Source organism: Apodemus sylvaticus, chromosome 1, assembly GCF_947179515.1.
Source record: "Apodemus sylvaticus chromosome 1, mApoSyl1.1, whole genome shotgun sequence".
Taxonomy (NCBI): domain Eukaryota; kingdom Metazoa; phylum Chordata; class Mammalia; order Rodentia; family Muridae; genus Apodemus; species Apodemus sylvaticus.
In genome coordinates this window covers 111953224-111966843 of record NC_067472.1, presented here as the reverse complement: position 1 = coordinate 111966843, position 13620 = coordinate 111953224, and positions in this window count along the sequence as shown.

The window sequence follows — 13620 nt, the reverse complement described above, 5'->3', positions numbered from 1 at the left end:
TTTGGAGAAGGTTCCATGAGGTGCTGAGAAAAAGGTATAATCTTTTGTTTTGGGATGAAAAGTTCTCTCCATATATATCTGTTAAATCCACTTGGTCCAAAGCTTCAATTAGTTTCACTGTCTCCCTGTTTAGTTTCTGTTTTCCTGATTGGTCCATTGATGAGACTGGAGTGTTGAAGTCACCCACAATTATTGTGTTAGGTGCAGTGTGTGCTTTGAGCTTTAGTAAAGTTTCTTTTATGAATGAGGGCACCGTTGTATTTGAAGCATAGATGTTCAGGATTGAGAGTTCTTCTTGTTGGATTTTTCCTTTGACCAGCAAGAAGTGACCTTCCATGTCTCTTTTGATGACATTAGGTTGAAAGTCAATTTTATCTGATATTAAAATGGCAACTCCTGCTCCTTTCCTGGGACCATTTGCTTGTAGAATTGTCTTCCAGCCTTTTACTCTAAGGTTGTTTTTGTCTTTGACACTGAGGTGTGTTTCTTGTATGCAGCAAAATGTAGGGTCCTGTTTATGTAACCAGTCTGTTAGTCTATGTCTTTTTATTGGGGAATTGAGTCCATTGTTGTTAAGAGATATTAAGAAGTAGTGGTTATTGCTTCCCATCATTTTTGATGTTAATTTTATACTAGTGTGGTTATCTTCTTTTGGGTTTGATGAAAGAAGCTTAATATCCTGCTTTTTCCAGGGTATAGTTTCCCTCGTTGTAATGGTGTTTTCCCCCTATTATCTTTTGTAGGGCTGGGTTTGTGGAAAGATATTGTGTAAATTTGGTTTTGTCATGGAATATTTTGGTTTCTCCATCTATAGTGATTGAGAGTTTCACTGGGTACCGTACCTAGTGAAGCTCTTCTGCCCTGGTCGGCAGTGAATATGGCCGCAGGGATTCTCTCCCTTTGCTGGTCTCCAGGCAGTACACAGGCCCCACGCTGCTAGGAGGTCTGGCAGACGAACCTCCTATGTGCTCAGTTCCTGAGAGCAGGCAGACCGCTGGCAGTTTGCACCCCTAGAGATCTAAAGCTCGGGGTGATACAGTACCTAGAGAAGCTCTTCTGCCCCGTCCGGCAGCGAATATCAATAAGTGATATTCTAAATCATTTGCAAAGCAGTTGGATTCATACCAGGTTTTCATTAAGGTGAAGAGCAGCAATAGAACTAAGTCATAGAATAGCAAGACAACATTTTGTGCATGGGAGAAGAAGGAATTGGAAACTGATTTCATGTTCAACAATGCTAATGATATCATTTACTTATTCTATCATAGTGGGAAAATTGTACTTATTCTTGAGTTTGTTTAAGTATAAACAATTGAAGTAGCATTTCCTGAATATTAGTAAAATGAAAGCTGCACATACTTACCCAGATATTTAGTTGTTATCAACTATTTTCATAGTTGTGATGTTAAGTCTGATTTTCTCCTTTAGCTGCTCTATATCTGTCCATATTTCTGTGTTAATATCTGTGTTTGCTGTCTCATATCTAGAAATTTTACCATGGAGAGAGATTCTTCTACAATTTTATACCAGTATAAGCCATGATATATCATATAATATAAGAACATGATATTAGTCATTAGGGAAATGCAAATCAAAACAACCTTGAGATTTCACTTCACACCAGTCAGAATGGCTAAGATTAAAAACTCAGGAGACAGCAGGTATTGGCGAGGATGTGGAGAAGAAGGAACACTCCTCCACTGCTGGTGGGATTGCAAGCTGGTACAATCACTCTGGAAATCAGTCTGGCAGTTCCTCAGAAAACTGGGTGTGACACTTCCAGAGGACCCTGTTATACCACTCCTGGGCATATACCCAGAGGATTCCCTGGCATGCAATAAGGACACATAATTCATTATGTTCATAGCAGCCTTATTTATAATAATCAGAAGCTGGAAAGAATCTAGATGTCCCGCAATGGAGGAATGGATACAGAAAATGTGGTATATTTACACAATGGAATACCACTTAGCAATTAAAAACAATGAATTCATGAAATTCTTAGGCAAATGGTTGGAACTGGAAAATATCATCCTAAGTGAGGTAACCCAATCACAAAAGAACACACATGCAATGCAGTCACTGATAAGTGGGTATTAGTCCAAAACACTAATTAACATATCAAATAATTCCCAAGAAGAAGGATGGAGAAGGTCCTGGTCTTGGAAAGACTTGATGAAAAAATATAGGGGATTACCAGGACAGAGAAATGGGAGGGGGTGATTGGGGAATGGGTGGAAGGAAGAGGGCTTATGGGACTTGTGGGGAGGGGGGAACCAGGAAAGGGAAAATTATTTGGAATGTAAACAAAGAATATAGAAAATATAAAAAATGTTTATGTAAAGAAACAAAGGTGAAACCCTCATTCATAATTAAGAATACATGTGAATACCAGTTATTGAAAAGACTTAAGTGTTTCAAATCAAGAAATAAGGAAAGTAGTGATACCTGATTCCTGCTGTTGCTTTTAATCCCCAATAAACTAAATATAAATGTGTGGAAGATGATTTTTAAAGTATGTGTATGAATGAGTGTATGTGAATGTGTGATAAATGGGGAATAATTATTAGCCTTTTTGATCTTTGTAATAAATAATAGTAACAAGGCTTCCATTTTTTAGATCTTGAAATTCATCAGGAAATTTTTCTAATTTTAATGTGTGAACATATCAATAATTAGTATTTCCAAGACTTATGACTCTTTAGGGTATTACTATAAAATTTTGATTTAAATTGGTAATGTAAGTTTTAATCTTTCATCATGGATATTCTTGTTGAACATAACTCTTAATTTAGTTCATGGAATCTGTTTTTAGTGTAACAGCCAAGCTAATCTGGAAGCCGAAATTGAGCAATATACTTAGTATACATTGGAGCAGTCATAAGTGGTTCTGTACAACATTGTGTTCCACATAACTTCTTGAACACAAGAACTTTTTACTAAATTTGGGTCCATAAACAAGACAGTCACAACACATGATAGTCAGGAAATATTGTTTCCTGGTGTAACATGACTATGATTATATAATGGCTGTTCTTCAAGTTCTTAGATTGTTACAATATATTATTGTATGCCTCTTTCCTCATCTCTGGCAGGAAAGACATATTTTTTCTGAATGCATACTTTCTTGCTGAAATGATATGTAATATCATATTGTTTCTAAAATCTCTTCTAGTAATTGAGATGTTAGATATAGCCAAATTGTAAGCTTTGAATTTAACATTTAGTAAAATTTGTATTATCATACCTAGTTTATAGATAAGATATTTATTTATTATAAATATTTTTACTACACATACTTGGTTATATGTAAATTAGTATGTATAAAATAACACAAAGTTATTTATATGGATTTTGTTTCATATAGCAATAAATAAATTAATAAGAAAATACAAAAGAATCTAAACATGCTAAATATAGCGAAGGTTATCATGCTGAGTTGTACACATAAAAGCTGTGTGAGTATTTTTGTTTTTTTGAAATGAGAGCTTACTCAATTGCCAGTGCTAGTTTCAAAGCATTGCACTTCAGCAGTCCTTCCACCTTAGCCTTTCATCTTAGCCTCTTGAGAACCAGGAAAGTATAGCACACGTGCTCAGCTGTGCTCAGCTAGCTTTAGATGTTTATCAGAGAAAAACAAGTAACAATACAATAGAAAGAGTAAAATGACACGGTGCTTCAGTGATCTTCTCCCCACAGACACACCAACTGTTCACATTACAGGCAGCTTTCTTCCTCAGCCTTTGGCTTTTACAATTAATTTTTCTGCACCTCTCTTCCATGTTGCTCCCTGAGCCTTGAAAGGGAGAGGCTGTGATACAGCTGTGCCAGGACTGTTCACTCAATACTAGTATTTATATGTCTTTAACATCCAAAGAATAGAGCTCTATGCATTCCAGCAACTTTCTTATCACTAACAAAATTATCTGTGAATAATTTATCCCCAGCTAGGCAATAGAATAATGTTTACTTGGTCCAATCTGACTCTTTGTGATAAATTATTATTTTTGCTCTTGCACAAAATCAAATTCTCAATATACAGCATTGGAATCACCAGTCTGTACTTCAACTTATACAGAAGTTTTAGTCTCTCTCATAAAAGGATGTAAAACTTGACAGTAATCAGACATAAGAAGTGTATAGTTGTGATCCAAGTATTCTGCAGAGCCCTGTGCAGAACTGCTCTCCTGCCTAGTGGCTGTGTTCTCACTACTAGCACAATGCAAGGGGAGAGAAAGTCACACTCTGCACACTTTTGAAGCTGCAAATTTCCTCTCTTCCTGTAATGTGTGTCACTTTCTCAATGGTATCTCTGACAGCTTTTCTTTCAGAAAAGGTTTTGTTCACAACATAAAGTTTAACAATTTCATATGTAGTAAAATTTTCATGAATGCTTCAGTCTGTGCTTCATCTAAAATGACGAAAGCAGCATTCTTGATGCAAATAGGTGTGACTCTCTGGGAGGCACTGTGCTGCAGTGTCTATTTTAAGTGCTACATGGTACTGCATACTTATTCATAGTGTGAGAAGAGTTGGAACTGCTCTTCCTTTAGTTCTTCCATGGCATTAATTTATTACCATTTCTAAACTTAAGCTTCTGGATTAAGATCAAAGTATTTGGCTTAAAGAAACCTAAAGTTATTTGTAGCTTTTATAAGTGTACTTTAGGTAAAATTATATTTCTATGTTAAATAATTTTATATCTAATACACAACCAAGGACTTATTAACACATACCCTTCTCTTTGAGCATCCAATCAAGACCATCTGGCGTCTTTCTATTCTATTTTCAGCACTATTATGACTGAGAAGCTATCCACCCTCCAATTATAGCAGCCTGGAGGCTGACTCCAGAACCTTTGAAGCTTTGTTATATTCTAAGTAAAGAGACACTTTTTGAAAGCTGCAAGAGAAGGTGACATTTCTAAGGTTCAAGAAAGTGTGAACTTTGCCACAAAGCATATTAAGCTATTCAGTTCTACTTCTAGCAGTTTTTACTTAATGTAGACATGGTGTTGCTATTGTAAAACATGCTTTTGAATCAAAGAAGAGAGGAAATATTTCAATAAAAGTAATTTTGAAATGAAGGTGTCTATTGTTATGAACAGAGCTTCTGAATGCACTGAGACAGTTCTTGACAGTAAAGAGGATTTAAAATATATTTTTCATCACATTAAAACAAGCAGGAAAGAAAAAGGAAATGAGCAATTCTTAAAAGTCTATGATTTCTGACACAATGTTAAGAAATAGAAATGAAAACTGAATTCCATAATATAGAATGAGCTAGTAATTTTTATCAATCAGCATTTATAGTTTATTTTCTACCTCATGGATACATTTTTAATTAGTAAAAACTGAGTATAATGCATACATACACACATATATATTATTTATGTAATGGAAACACTTCAATTTTGAATATTTTGTGGCACAATCTGTCTATTTCACAAAGGCAGCATTAATATTATCTTTAATTTTTTTTTACCATTTGTGCTTTTGTTAAAGGATTCTTACTTAGGATCCCTCACTCACAATCTCCATAAAATCTAATTGCCATTGTAATTATGCAGACAAATATATTTATTCAGAATCACAGAGTAACTATTCTTAGAGCTGGATTACATATTAAGAATGCTGGCATTTAACCTGGCTTTTCCCACTCTAAGAAGTGCCACCAACAACACAATTATATATGTTTTCTGCCTTATATTTTCCAAATATAGCATCTAAACGCATATATATTATATGATTTGATATTGCCTACCCCCTACTACCTGTCAGAAACATTAACATATGTTATAAAATTATTTTCATGTTCTCAGTAACATGTAGATATGGGTAATAATTTATCTTCTATTTTATATTGAATAATTAAAAACCAAAATTATCAAATTACTTGTGCAAACTGAAAACAGAATTGAGACTGAGCTGAGTTTAAGTCTTCACTCTCTGATTTCACAGAGCACTGATAGTTACAACTATTTGTTGTCATCAGTAAACAATAAACTGTCCTAGAAAAAAAGCTACAGAGATAACTGAACCCATATACATTTAATATGTGTCCTCTGGGAAACATACTCTTATAGAGGCAAACATTTCAAAGTGCTTAAAATTTTGTGGGACATTTAAAAGTTAGATTGTATTTTATACTGTCATATTGATATCAATATGAAATCGTGAGGATAAGGCAGGAAGAAAAGTTTATGGTTTAATATAATAAGAAGGCACTAGTGTCAACTTGACAAGGACACACTTTTTTCTTATTTATTTATTTATTTATTTACACTCCAGATTTTATTCCTCCATCCCCGGGGTACACATTCCATACCTCCTCCTCAAACCTCTGTCTCTAGGGAATGTCCACACCACCCACCACCAACCCAACCAGAACTCTAAACTCCCTGAGACCTGAAGTGCCCTGAGGGTTAGGTGCATTTTCCCTGATTGAACCCAGACCCTACAGTTGTATTTGTTTTGGGGGCCTCATATCAGCTGGTGTATGCTGCCTGGTTGGTGGACCTCTGTTTGAGAAATCTCAGGGGTCCAGGTTAATTGAGACTTCTTGACCTGCCACAGGGTCACCCTCTTCCTCAGCTTCTTCCAGCCTTTCCCTAATTTGATCACAGGGTTCAGCAGCTTCTGTACATTGGTTGGGTGCAAATATCTGCATCAGATTCTTTCAGCTGCTTGTTGCATCTTCTGGACTGCCATCATGATAGATCCTTTCTTGTGAGTGCTTCATAGCCTCAGTAATAGTGTCAGGACTTTGTCACTCTCCTTGAGCTGGATCCTCCTTTGGGCCTGTTGCTTGGACCTTCTTTTCCTCAGATTCCTCTGAATTTCAATCCCTACAGTTCTTTCAGACTGGAACAATTATGGGTCAGAGTTTTGACTATGGGATGGCAACCCCTCCTTCACTTAATGTCCTGGTTCATGCTGGAGGTAGGCTTTATAAGTTCCCTCTCCCTACTCTCAGGCATTTCATGTAAGGTTTTTCCCTTTGAGTCCTGAGAATCTCTCATCGTCTGGATTTCTGGTACATTCTGGAGGGTCGTCCCAACCTCCTACCTCCCAAATGTTTTTGGTCTAACTGGCTATCTTAATGTAGAACAATGAAAATAGACCCATATTTGTCACCTTGAACAAAGCTCAAAACTATGTGTATCAAGGACCCCAGCATAAAACTAGATACACTGAATCTAATAGAAGAGAAAGTTGGAAAGAGCTTTGAACTCATTGGCACAGGGTGAAATTTTCTAAACAAAACTCCAATTGCTTATGCTCTAAGATCAAGAATATACCCAAAAGATTCTACAAAATATAACAAGGACACATGCTTCCCTATGTTCATAGCAGCCTTATTTATACTAGCCAGAAGCTGGAAAGATCCCAGATGTCCTTCAACAGAGGACAATTACACAATGTAGTACTACTCTGCTACTAAAAATGATGAATCCTTGAAATTCTTAGGCAAACGGGTAGAACTCTAGTTCTAGTCACACACACACACAAAATAAACACATGGTATACATTCACTGATAAGTGGATATTAGCTAAAAAGCTCTGAATGCCCAAGATACAATTCACAGACCACATGAAGCTCATAAAGAAGGAAGACCAAAGTGTGGGAGCTTCAGTTCTTCTTATAAAGGGGAACAAAATACTCATGGGAACAAATATGGAGACAAAGTGTAGAGCAGAGTCTGAAGGAAAGGCCATCCAGAGACTATCTCATTAGGGAATTCATCCTTATATACAATCACCAAACCCCAACACAATTGTGGATGGCAAGAAATGTTTGCTCTCAGGAGGATGATATGGCTGTCTCATGAGAGGCCCTGCCAGAGCCCTAGAAATGGAGAGGTAGATGCTTGAAGCCAACCATTAGACTGAGCACTGGGTCCCCAATGGAAGAGTTATAGAAAGGACTGAAGGAGCTGAAGGGGTTTGCAACCCCATAGGAAGAACAATATCACCCAACCAGAACCCCAGAGCTCCCAGGGACTAAGCCACCAACAGAGTACACATGGCTCCAGTTGCATACATAGCAGAGGATGGCCTTGTCAGGCATCAATGGGAGTAGAGGTCTTTGTTCCTATGAAGGCTTAATAGAAGGCCCAGTGTAGGGGAATCTGGGGTGGGCAGGTGGGAGTGGCTGAAGGAACAGCCTCACAGAAGCAGGGGGAGGGGAGAAGGGACACAGGGCTTCAGGGAGGGGGGAACCAGGAAAAGCAATAACATTTGAAATGTAAATAAATAAAATATCCAATAAATAAGTAAAAATGGGTAAATAAAACAGTCAATAAAATTGTTATCAAATAAAATTTATGAACAAATTTTCCAAATGAAATAAAATATAATATTCTTAAGTAATATCAATATCTGATAATAGAAAAATAAAAAATAATTTTGAAACTTTGTCCTACATGGTCAAAATTGATCCAAATTTTGTATATAAATAGATTATATATATATATATATATATATATATATATAATTTATTGTATATATATTTTATATACAATTTATTGTTACAGTTATATTTCTTGTTATGATAATGTTTCTGCATCACTGTTCAATTTTTCTTTACTGTTTCCATCACAAGTATTTAGATATCTAGAATTTTCTTCTGTATTTGAACAATTAAATGTGTTAAGCTGTGGAATAGAAAGAATTGATAAATGGGACCTCATGAAACTGGAAAGCTTCTATAAGGCAAAGGACATAGTCAATAAGACAAATAGGCAACCTACAGATTGTGAAAAAAATCACTAACCCCACATCTGATAGAGGGCTAATATCCAAAATATATAAAGAACTCAAGAAGCTAACCACCAAAAACCCAAACAACCCAATCAAAATGGGGCATAGAACTAAACCGAGAATTCACAACAGAGGAAACTTGATGGCTGAGAATCGCCTAAAGAAATGTTCAAAGTCCTTAGTGATCAGAGACTAATCTCATCATTGATAATGAGATTCCACTTCACAACAATCAGAATGGCTAAGATCAAATGCTCAGGTGACAACAAATGTTGACAAGGATGTGGAGAAAGAGGAAACCTCCCCCTTTGCTGGTAGAATTACAAACTGGTACAACCAATCTGAAGTTCAATCTGGAGGTTCCTCAAAAAATTGGATATAGTCTACCTTAGACCCAGCAATACCACTCTTGGGAATATGCTCAAAAGTGGTCCCACTGTGCCAGAGGGGTATGTGTTCCACTATGTTCATAGTGGCCTTATTTGTGATAGCCAGAAGCTGTAAACAACCCAGATGTCCCATGACAGATGAATGAATAAAGAAAATCTGGTTTCTTTACACAGTGGGATACTACTCAGCCATTAAGAATGAGGACATCCTGAGTTTTACAGGCAGATAGATGGAACTAGAAAATATCATGCTGAGTGAGGTAACTGAGACCCAAAAGGACAGGAATGGTATATACTCACTATTAAGTGGATACCAAAAGTTAAAGAATACCCAAGATACAGTCCACAGAACTCAAAAAGGTCAACTAGCTGAAGGGCTCAAGAGAGCACACCTCAGACTCACTTGGGAAGGAGATGAAAGCCATCACTAGTGGGGAGAGAGGGAGGGATCTGAGAGGAAAAGTGGACAGGAGTGGTGGGGAAAGGGGAACCTGATCTGGTATTGGGTGAGGGAAAAGGACTGAAGCACTGAGGGCCAGTAGAAAGAAAAGGAAAAGAACAGACTTTTATTGGATGATTTTGGCCAACTTGACACAAATCTAGAAATATCAATGAAAAGAGACTAGTGACTGAGAAGATATTTCCATCAACATAGCCCATAGGCAAGTCTGTTGGACATTTTATTTATTAATAATTCATGTGAAAATGCCAAGTCCACTCTAGAAGGAACTAATACTGGGCAAGGGAACTCAAGTTGGTGTAATGAGTAAACCTGGAAACAGCATTTCTCCAAATCCTCTGCTTCACATCTTGCATCTAGATTCCTGGCTTTAATTACTGTTCTCAGTTCTCTTCATGGTGTAATATAAAGTTAAACTCTTTCTTCTCTAAGTTTCTTTAATCATGGTGTTTGATCAGAGAAAGATAAAGCAAGCAAAGATACTACAGCCTTAACTGTACAACACATAAAGTTAGATATGACCACAAAGTAGCCATTGCATTTTTGAAGGTAGAAAATCACTTACTGTTGTACATAAAGCAGTTTTAGAACTGAAATGGACTCAGCACAAAGTATCTGAACAGTGATTAATAGGTAATAGATATAAAAAAACACCCTGAAGTTAGAGTAATGGATAAAGAAGAAGAAGGAATAAGAGAGGAAAGGGAAGAGTGAGTTTCTACTGGTGGATATGGAAGGATAGGGAAATAGGTGGGACTGAGATGCATCATATGAAATTCACAAAGAATCAGTGAAAAATTATAAAAAAAATCTGACAAGAAATATAAAAACAATAGTTTTTAGAGAACTGAATATATGTAAGTTTTCAAGTTTTGATTACCAAGATCAAAAGATCAAGATTCCATTATATTATCTAGCAATATTAATTACATGATATTTTAAACCTAATAATAAGTTCAAAGGTAATAGGATTTTCAACCAAAATTTCTTTAATATCACACAACTGTAAACAAACACACACACACACACACACACACACACACACACACACACACACATACAAGCCCTTGCACACACATCTGATAAACACACACAGATATTAGCCCCACATAGGCAGAAATACTCACTAAACACTAGAAATGAATAAGAAATATTTGTACAAAATGGTAAAGAATTCTAATGACTAACTAGATCTTGTGGTCTTGTTTACTAAAGGAGTTGCTTAGTTTTGAAATTGTCTATTGTCTCACTATTTTAACATAATATCAGTAAACTCATTCCAAGGGTGTTTTTACAATTTATGGAGTAATGTGGGATCCTATATTGGGAAATAGCATTATAGGTTCCACCAGAAGAATGAAAATTATTTTTCTAATTCCATTGCCGAAGTAGAGAGGCAAAAGGTAGAACATTTAGGTAGAATTAATAATCATAAAGTGATGACAGTCTCTTATTGTGATAGGAATCTCCTTAAGGTGCTCCTTATCTATGCTTCATATTTAGTTAGATCACTGAAAAATATACCTTCTATGTATGAAAATACATACACATTAATAAATTTACATCTTAATCCCTAGGTATAGTGAGCTGACAATGGTATTTGAAACCATATTAGAAAGATTAATAAAAAATAATCTAATTAAGTAATTGGTATATTCTCAGTTTTGAAAGTTTAATTAAATGAGATTGGAAATTATTCTTTTTGCCTCCACTAATTAGCAAGCTTGTGTCTGCTCCAGTTAAGCATGAAGCTAATATCAGTGCAGTCTGTTCACCTCAGGACTGCTTTTGCGCTTTTCGTACTATTCTGGGATTAGATACAATTAAAATGAAATTGAATCCTTGCTTTAATCCTGTTGATGAAACCTACCCTAAAGCAAGCCCTGTGGCATCACATGAGAGAATATTGGACAAGGGAGGTGCATTACCATTCCTGATGTGTACTTATTTCCCCTATGCTCCATGAGTTTTCCCTGCCCTAGCTTGGTTCCATCACTCACAGGACTTCTAAAAGTTCCTCTGGTAGCTGATTGTTTTTCATTCATTATAATTTATCTATTTTTCTTTATTTTTAATTGAACATAAATTTGGAGGTAAGCACAATTTTTAACATTTGTTTCCATGAAGTGAGAAGTTCACTGTTAATAAGCACAAGAGTGGAAGTGTTTTGTAGTTACTTTAGAGATTTTAGCATTTGGTAATGTTCCTACTAATGATAACTACCACAAGCAAATGTGCTTTTCAGAGCTCTTAGTGTAAAACATAGATCAGGTAAATACATATTTATTAGTATTTATATACTATTAAAATTATTTATAAATCATACTTATTAGTATTTTTACAATGATGCTAGTAGAGTATTGTTTGATGGACAATTAAATAAAAATTCTGCAATATCCTTAAAACACAAATGTTTTTGCAATCACTTTTTATTTATTAATTTTTCTATTCTCTTAATCGCTTTGGCTATTTTGAACCACATTTATTTTGTAATGAATAACAGCATTCATAATTTTCTCTTAAGTTTTAATGAATATATGTTTAAATAGTAGAGGTATGTTTGAATATGTGCCAAACTAACAAATTGTGCCATCCTATCTCCAAAATACAAGCTAAACAAAGATGACACCAATGAACATGCCAAACTGGGAAAACATAAGATCATGATAAGATAAATATCATGTAATATGATATTAACCTTACACAGAGAACAGAAGGAAAATGAAGAAAGCTGGGAATAGAAGAGATAAACCTCCCAAGGGAAGAGCACAACTGACTTTCTAGTGCATAGTGTTCAGCCCAGAACACATGCCCATTATTATGTAGACTTAACAGGAAGTTATGTTAAGGATTACATATGTTAGTACACATATGTATGTGGTAACAATAAAAAATAGTCCAAGAATTTGAAAGAGAACAAGGAGGTTATATATGAGAGTTTGAAAGAAGAGAAAGTGGAAGATGTTGTAAATATATTATAATCTCAAAGCTTTAAAAAATGGATTATTGTATCTATTTTAAAGGCACACATGTACATACACATATGCATATAAATACACTTGCACACACACACACACACACACACACACACACACACACACATACACACACACTGGTATTTATATACATTTACAGAAAATGAAACCCTAGAAAGAAATTTGATAAAATCAGTTAAGGACATTTATCTTATATAGTTTATTTTGGATATTCAAGAACTATTTTGTAAAAGTTTGCTTTGTTTAATGCAAATTAAAATGACACTGAGATTCCACCTCACACCATTCAGAATGGCTAAGATCAAAAATTCAGGTGACAGCAGATGCTGGTGAGGATATGGAGAAAGAAGAACACTCCTCCATTGTTTGTGGGATTACAAGCTGGTACAACCATTCTGGAAACCAGTCTGGCAGTTCCTCAGAAAATTGGACATAGCACTTCCTGAGGATCCAGCTATACCACTCCTGGGCATATACCAAAAAGATACTCTTGTATATAACAAGTATAAATGCTCCACAATATTCATAGAAGCCTTATTTATAATAGCCAGAAGCTGGAAAGAACCCAGGTGCCACTCAAGAGAGGAATAGATTCAGAAAATGTGGTACATTTACACAATGAAGTACTATTCAGCTATTAAAAATGATGACTTCATGAAATTCTTAGGAAAATGGATGAAACTAGAAAATATTATCCTGAGTGAGGTAATCCAGTCACTAAAGAACACACGTGGTATGCACTCACTGATAAGTGGATATTACCCCGAAACCTCAGAATACCCACTATGCAATTAGCAGTCCATATGAAGCTTAAGAAGGAAGACCAAAGTGTCGGTGCTTCAGTCCTTAGAAGGAGAACAAAATACTCACAGGAAGAAATACAGGGACAAAGTGTGGAATAGAGACTGAAATAAAGCCAGCCAGAGACTGCCTCACCTGTATGCATCATCCTGCATACAGTCACCAAACTCACACACTATTGTGGATGCCAAGAAATGCCAAGAAGCTCTGCC